Source organism: Sinocyclocheilus grahami, unplaced genomic scaffold, assembly GCF_001515645.1.
Source record: "Sinocyclocheilus grahami isolate Dianchi unplaced genomic scaffold, SAMN03320097.WGS_v1.1 scaffold619.1, whole genome shotgun sequence".
Lineage (NCBI taxonomy): Eukaryota > Metazoa > Chordata > Actinopteri > Cypriniformes > Cyprinidae > Sinocyclocheilus > Sinocyclocheilus grahami.
This window is the reverse complement of record NW_015505798.1, coordinates 723,750-731,047: the sequence shown is the minus strand read 5'-3', so window position 1 is coordinate 731,047 and position 7,298 is coordinate 723,750. Positions and strand designations below refer to the sequence as shown.

The window sequence follows — 7,298 nt, the reverse complement described above, 5'->3', positions numbered from 1 at the left end:
AAAAGTCCCAAATTTTCTTGTTTTTCCCCCCCCCCCCCCCCCTTTAGAGCATTAAAGGATATCTTACGGACCCAAAACTTCTGAACAGTAGTGTATACAGTCTACTTAAGTCTGAAGTCTATTTTGGTCTGTCCCTCCATCTACCAGTGTTTACTACAATTGCTTTGATTATCAATCGCACATTCACACAGAGTAATTCCAGGATTCACCTTCATCCATGTCATATGAACAAATGTCACTGGGCATTTCATTACAACACGGGAAAAAACCTAGAATGGTGGTGAATATACTAGAGGGAACCAGAGGTTTGTCTTGAATATTACTGCTACAAACAGTCTCTGAAACAGCTGTACCTTTTCCATGTCCTTTCCAAAAACACAGAGCCCAGCTTAAACAAAATAAAAATAAGCTTTTCCATTTTCCTTAAAGAAAAGAAATAAGCCATTTTAGCACTAACATGCATTTATACTCACCACACTATCACCTCTATTTCCGCAAGGCAAACACTTTTTAAGGATCCAACCGAAGTGTCTCAGCACCTGCAATAACATTACAGAAAAAGGTGAATGAAGCAGAATTTGTCAAGCATCTGGACGTGAAAAAAAGAAAAAAAAACATCAGCTGCAATGCACACCCCAATTAAACCCAACTGTCCAAGGTCAATAAAACCATGTTTGTGGACTTTTGCAGCAACTGCTAGTTTAGATGGAAAATGTCATATCTTTCTCCATCTTTCTGCTGGGAGACTCCCATTATTGTTTTTCCATCTCTCCTGGGTAAGGTAACAGCCTGAATAAATGTCTCTATGGACTTTCTTAAAATGTCCAATAAATCTCAATGTCGCCCTGTAATTTTCTTTGGGTTGCCACTTACATTTTTCATGACAAAAACACCAGAATGAATGTCTTGAAAACCATCCACACTGCCTTGTACGTGTGGTATTTGGAAAACCGGTTAAAAGCATAAGTTGACTGACATTACAGTAGCTGGATTTCACTAATGTTTGTGAAACTGTCAGCCTTACTATGTAGCTGAGATATATATTCTTTTAAGATAAGGGCACACCTAAATCTACAAGAGAGACTAAACATGTTCCACCACCGTCAGGTAAGACTGATTGCACGGTTTTGACCTACACTGTGTATTGCTTTAACCTACATACATCATTGGATAGGTTTTCTAATGGGCCAATTAGGAAAAAACATTGTAAATAAATAAATAAAGCTAAAACAATAGAGACCTTATGGAAAAAGTTAGATTTTATTTTATAGTTTTGTATTACCTTAACTAATTAGCACCAAAAGAGGAACACATTCCCAATTTCTGAAAGGAATAACAAAATCTGCCATAACTCAGCTAAACTAAAAGGGTATTTATTGCCTTGTCAAATCATTTCACCTAGAGATGATACAAATTATAAACAGGCACTTCTTAGTTTCATAATCTCATCATCAAGAAAACTTGCTGTCACATAACCAAAACATGGTGTCTGAAATATGGTCCTAAGTTCAAATCTTGCCCACATACCGGCAACTAAATCAAGCCTAAATGTAAAAAAAAAAATAAAATAAAAAAAATAAAATAAAATAAAATAAAATAATCATCCAGGGCCGTTTTCCCAGGTGCAGAATAAGACTAGGTCTGGAAATAATTTCTGCATTCCAGAATCACCATCTTGGGCTCACCCTGTAATTTTTGAAGGGCGCATGTGTTAGTTTCCACAGCCGAGCGATGAAAGGCATGTACTGACATGGCTGTTAAGTTAGAGCTATTGGCGGGTTTCAGTGGTCTCTTGTCTACCAAGGTTAGGCTTGAACAGAGAAGGGTGGAAAGTACTTCCTTCAAGCTGCCCGCTCTCAGTCCATGTCTTGCGGGTCTCTGAGACTTCTTTGTGCTATTGCACCTGCTGCGTCTATCTGTTTCCCAGAGCAGCGTATGTTCCAGTTAGCTCAGATTATTGGCCTGCGCTTGCTAAGCAAAGTAACAGGTGTTGTTACAGTGTCAAGGCAAAGAATGTCTGATCTGAGAGAAAAGGTTTGTTAAAAACCCAACTTGGGAACTGAAATCAGTTGGAAATCAATTAGATTACATTGCCAATTCTTGTGAAAATAAAAATGGGGAAGTGAAAATGTGAAAATGATTGGGGAAGCACGTCCAATCCATTGGAAACATTTGCATAAATCATTCTGAATCACGCAATTGCTTAATTTACACTTCAACCAAAAATTTTATAATGTCTACAGCTTGCTACATTAGGTCCGAACCATTCTCTACCCAAGCTCAATTTACTGTGTCGTTGTGTTACAAAATGTGTCAGACTGCAATTAATAACGCAACTGAAGCACGTTGCCAAAAGAACTATAACAGACATTAGTGTAAATCAACACTAATACTAATTAGAATTGTACAGTGTATCAGTGCTACAGAAGTATCGCATAGGGCTGTCATGATAACCTCAATATTGTAATATCGCAATACTGACAAGACAACCACAGAGTATGACAAGCAACCGCCACAACCGCAATGTTCACTTTTTTTTCTTCATGAGGCTATGCCTTTGTTTTACACTTAATGCATGTGTATTGAATGTTTAATAAATTAATAATTATAACAAGAGTGAAGCTGAAGAGAGTAATATTTTTACACCAACTGGCTTTTTTACAGCATTAAAGAGCAGGTCATATGGGTTTTTGAAAAATATCTCTTTGGTGGTTTATAACGTAGCTAACCTTAAATGAAAACAATCTGCAAAGTTCTTAATCAAAAAAGTGCATGATAAAAGATATTGTCTCTCAAAAGAGAGAGTCGATTCTGAATCGCCTTAACGAGTCGTCATTTTCAAATCTTTTGCCTGTTATCGATATACGTCACTGGGTAACACATTTGCATAATCCCCGCCTGCCCGCGAAATACGAACAGAGTCTAACCTGCCCACAAACACTTCCGCTAGTTAGTGTGTTTACATCATGTTGAGAAGACACTGTGTTCAAGGATACCACAGAAATACAATTCGAACCTTTTGTTGTGTGCATGTCATTTTACCAAGGACTGCTTCTCTAATCTTTTATCTTCGCTGGTTTCTAATCTTCTTAATTTGGGCTAACAAGCTCTACGAACCACAACCTTTAAGAACAACTGATATGGTGTGTGTGTACATTTCAATTGAGTGCTTAAAATATCAAGTTTTTGTGCTAATGTGAGATGTATACCTAGTGTAGCTTTAGGTTTCCAGGTAAAGCACGATATTACTGTCTTACTGAAGTAGTTCAGATAATTGACTGTGAACCCACTATTTCCTAAGAATGTGTCGATTAATGTAGACTGACGTTGTTCTAATTACTTTGTTTAATAATAACGAATGTGGGATGGCACACAGACTTTATAATCATTGTGAAATTGCTGTTTATTTTGCTGCACCGGCAGCTATAGGGTTAATGCGGGAGAGACGAGTGAGTTAGTTAGGCTGGTGCGCCTGTGAGCTGTTCAGCGTTCTGATTAAAAGTTAAAACAGAGCGTCTTTTGTCTGCCGTTCTTCAAACATTACAGTAGACATATTTTGGTTTACAAACTGTATTGTTTCATCAGTTAGTCACGTTAGCACTCGGCTAACGTATCCACCATTATTGTTTTAAGTGTTTGTATTTTATGTCATTATTATAAGAACGGATTGGAGCACTATATTATTGTTCTATGTAAAGGTGCTTTGTCAATGGTAGCGCTCGCTAACTTGCTCAAGGACTTCAATCACAACAGGCTTGGCCAGCTGACCATTCAGAGCAGAGTAGGCTTATGGAAGGGAGGGGTTTGCTCCGAACTTGCTTGGAACGAATCATTTCGAAATCATTGGCAAATGACTCTAATATTAAATGTATATTCTGAGAAAATTACAAAGTTTTATGACCTTAGACGCATTTAAACCTGTTGTAGGTGTCTCCGACACAATATTAGGATACTTTAAAATACCATATGACCTGCTCTTTAAGACTCTGTGTACCATTGGGATCTGTACAGAGGTTCCTTTGATTTGCACTAAACTGACAGAGAGAGAGAGAGAGAGAGAGATCGAGCGAGCATGCGCGATTACCTGCGTCTGTCCTTCTTCATACATTCATGAAAAAAAGCCATCAGCTATCAGAAGATGAAAGCGATATCTTTATAATAGCATCTTTTCGGCGTTTAAGGGGATTTCCCATGACTGGCATCAGCGCTGTTCAATTTACTCAATGGTATTAATCTCCCTGAAGTGAAACATCAGCTTTAGCATTACCCAGATAACGCGTTGATCGTCGATTGAGCCTTGTAAAGTGGCGCTCAAAGTTAAATTAATTTCAACACCTTGTTTCAATTATGAATGAAACGTATTAGTTGACTCACTCGTAAAGACAGTCCCTTGCCTCCACCTCTTGGCATAACAATGTATCTGCACTGACTGACAGCCTGTGTAAAATGAGCGCAGAGTCAAGTCCCTGTACTCATACAATTGAATTGTCAACAGCGGTGTTTGAAAGCCACTTTTCCAGTCAAATTCCAGCATCAGAACTTACTATTATACGTATATTAACATACCAATGAGCTTAAATAAATAAATGGCGATAATATTGCATACTCAAAATCACTGCAAAGGGAAATTTCTTCCCCGCGACAGCCCTAGTATCGCAATGTCCAAGTCTCAAAAGACCACATTATTTAAATCCAGTTCTTCAAATGCCATTCACACAAGGTGTGAGACAAAGTGCAACGTAATGAAACAATGCTGAAATTCAAAGACAAACTCCTTTTAATTTGACAGCATCTTATAAAAGCAAAACCACAAAATCACTATTTTAATATTGTGTAATAATGTTTCTGCTAAATACTGTACTTGAAAATAAGGCACTGTTTGTTTTATTTGTATATTATGTGTATTTGTAATGTATATCTTTTGTTCTTATTTTCTAATAACAAAGATAAAATAATGACAAAGATTTTGGCCTAAATGTCTGCCATTCTTTTTTATTTTATATTTTGTTACGTCTGATGAAGAGCCTGCATGCTGGAAACATCACACACGCTATGAGACAGTTTTTTAAATACATTTTTGATACTTTTGGAGCTTTGGTGTTGCCGACTTTACATTTAAAAAAATTTTCCACTTGTTTCTTAATCGAGCACCCAGTTGAGATCGATGTGAGTGCTTCTGCCTACTCTTTGATATTTTGTTAGCTTGAAAGGCTTTTTTTTTTTACAATAGGCAAATTAGTTTGGCTGTACTGCTCAGGCAATTTGCAAAATAGTAAAACCAACATGACAAAGAATCGTGATAAAATCGTGAATCGTGATTAGGGATGCGCCGATCCGATATTCATATCGGGTATCTGTCAGAGAGGGCCGATCCAAATCCGAGATTTATTTATTTATTTTTCTCGATTGTGCGAATTCTTCTGTGTTACTTCTGAAGCCATATGATAGCGTAATGTCAGCTACATATGAATGTTTATGTCCTTACATTAAAGTTCACACAAACTCTTTTCTCCGATGTGGCTGTCAGTCATTCGTTCAGCCTTTAAACCCTGGTCGCATTCGGTTACAGCAGTCAGCTCGGTAAAGCTCTCTCCAAGATCATTGTGTTCCCATTATACTTGATTTGAAAATACATGTCTATGATTTTGCAAAAACTTTATCTTCTTGCCGGAGTTTAATGTTGTTTTGTTACTTGCTACTGGGTGTCTGTGAGAACAAAACACGGGTGTAGAAAAGACCATAAATTGTTTTAACGTGCACAGTAACTGAAAAATGTTTTTAATGAATGGATTTTATAATAATACAAATAGCAATGTGTAACATTTTACCATATTTAGTGCAACACTTTTATTTGTTCCCCACAAAATAGTTTTTTCACTAAATGTTTGGATTTCTAACATTATTGTACACTGATTTTTCTAGAATAACTTTTCCTGCCGAATTATCCACTAACCGAGTTTATGATAATTTTTTGTCAGATTATAAATATACATAGGCCTATATTTTTTCATATTAATTGTTTATTTTATTTTTCTTTATAATGAAGTAGTCTGCATCTAGTAGACTGTGAAAGAATGATTATCAGTTCCACACACAGAGATATATAAATTCTACATTTATTTAAATGGGGGAAAAAAACTTCACTGGTATCAGATCGGTATCGGCCAATACCGAACCCTAGGTTTCGGAATCGGTATCGGAGGCGAAAAAGGCGGATCGGAGCATCCCTAATCGTGATATTTCTGAATAAAACGGTGATATGATATATTTGCCATATCGCCCACCCCTAACTTGTGTTACAACTGTTTGGCCTGTGCTACAAAACTTTCAACCTTTGTAGCACCAGTGCTATGTGCAAAAAAAGTTAACGTACAGCCCTGCCTTCAGTATTCAGTTAAAAAAAAATCATCATCTAAATTCTAATATTTACGTTTTTTTCACTTAAATACTTCCAACTAGGGATGCACCGATACTGGTCTCCTGTACTCATACTCGTACTCGTTAAAATGCCGATACCACACAGCATGTGATAAGCGCCATATTCAGACAAACACCAGAACAACAGACAGCAGAATGGAGTTAAGGATGTCTACTACGAAGTATATGTATGTATATGTATGCAATGAATATAACTTTAAACATTCAGTATTAACGCCTGTATAGCTGATGTGCGTGAGCTGATAAACAAAGCACGGAACAAAGCAGTGGATTGAGCGCGCGGCGGCGCAAATGCACGAGCTTATCGAGTGAATATACCTTTCTCACAGACATCACTGGAAAGTAGGGATGCACTGGTTGACCGGCCATAAATCGGAACCGTTTTTTTGTATTTTTTTTGTCCGATTTTTCCGGAAGTGTGCACCGAGGCGCCAGCAGAAAAAATACCACGCAGAGCAAGCTCACTGTTGGCGATGCACGATGGAAATGCAGAGCTACCTGTCTGAGGCACAGATACCAAGAAGCGAACAGCCGTTGGTGTACTGGCGCACAAATAAGAGCCGCTTTCCTGCACTCGCTGAAGTTGCGCGAGTGTAACGTTACCTGTCCGCGCCCTGCACAAGCGTAGACAGTGAACGTTTGTTCAGCTCAGCTTCTCACGTGTTGGATGAGAAACGAAACAGACTAACTTGTGACAAAGCTAACTTGTGACAAAGCTGAAATGCTTCTTTTTGTAAAGAAGAACTCGCATGCACTTTTGAAAAGCCAGAAGTAAACGTCAGTTCTGTAGGGTATAGGATTAATATTTTTTATTTTCCCTTAAAATTACATTGACTTAATGTGATTTAAAAAGCACCTGC

The 7,298-nt window shown here is 37.6% G+C and overlaps 1 protein-coding gene across 1 annotated transcript in view; it reads right to left on the bottom strand.

Moving 5' to 3' along the window:
- Positions 1-7,298, bottom strand: part of LOC107557783 (F-box-like/WD repeat-containing protein TBL1XR1) — a 36,122-nt gene that overhangs the window by 22,077 nt on the left and 6,747 nt on the right. The window contains exon 2 of the mRNA XM_016241319.1: positions 474-539. The gene's annotated coding sequence lies outside the window, so the exon portion shown is untranslated. The remainder of the gene's footprint in view (positions 1-473; positions 540-7,298) is intronic.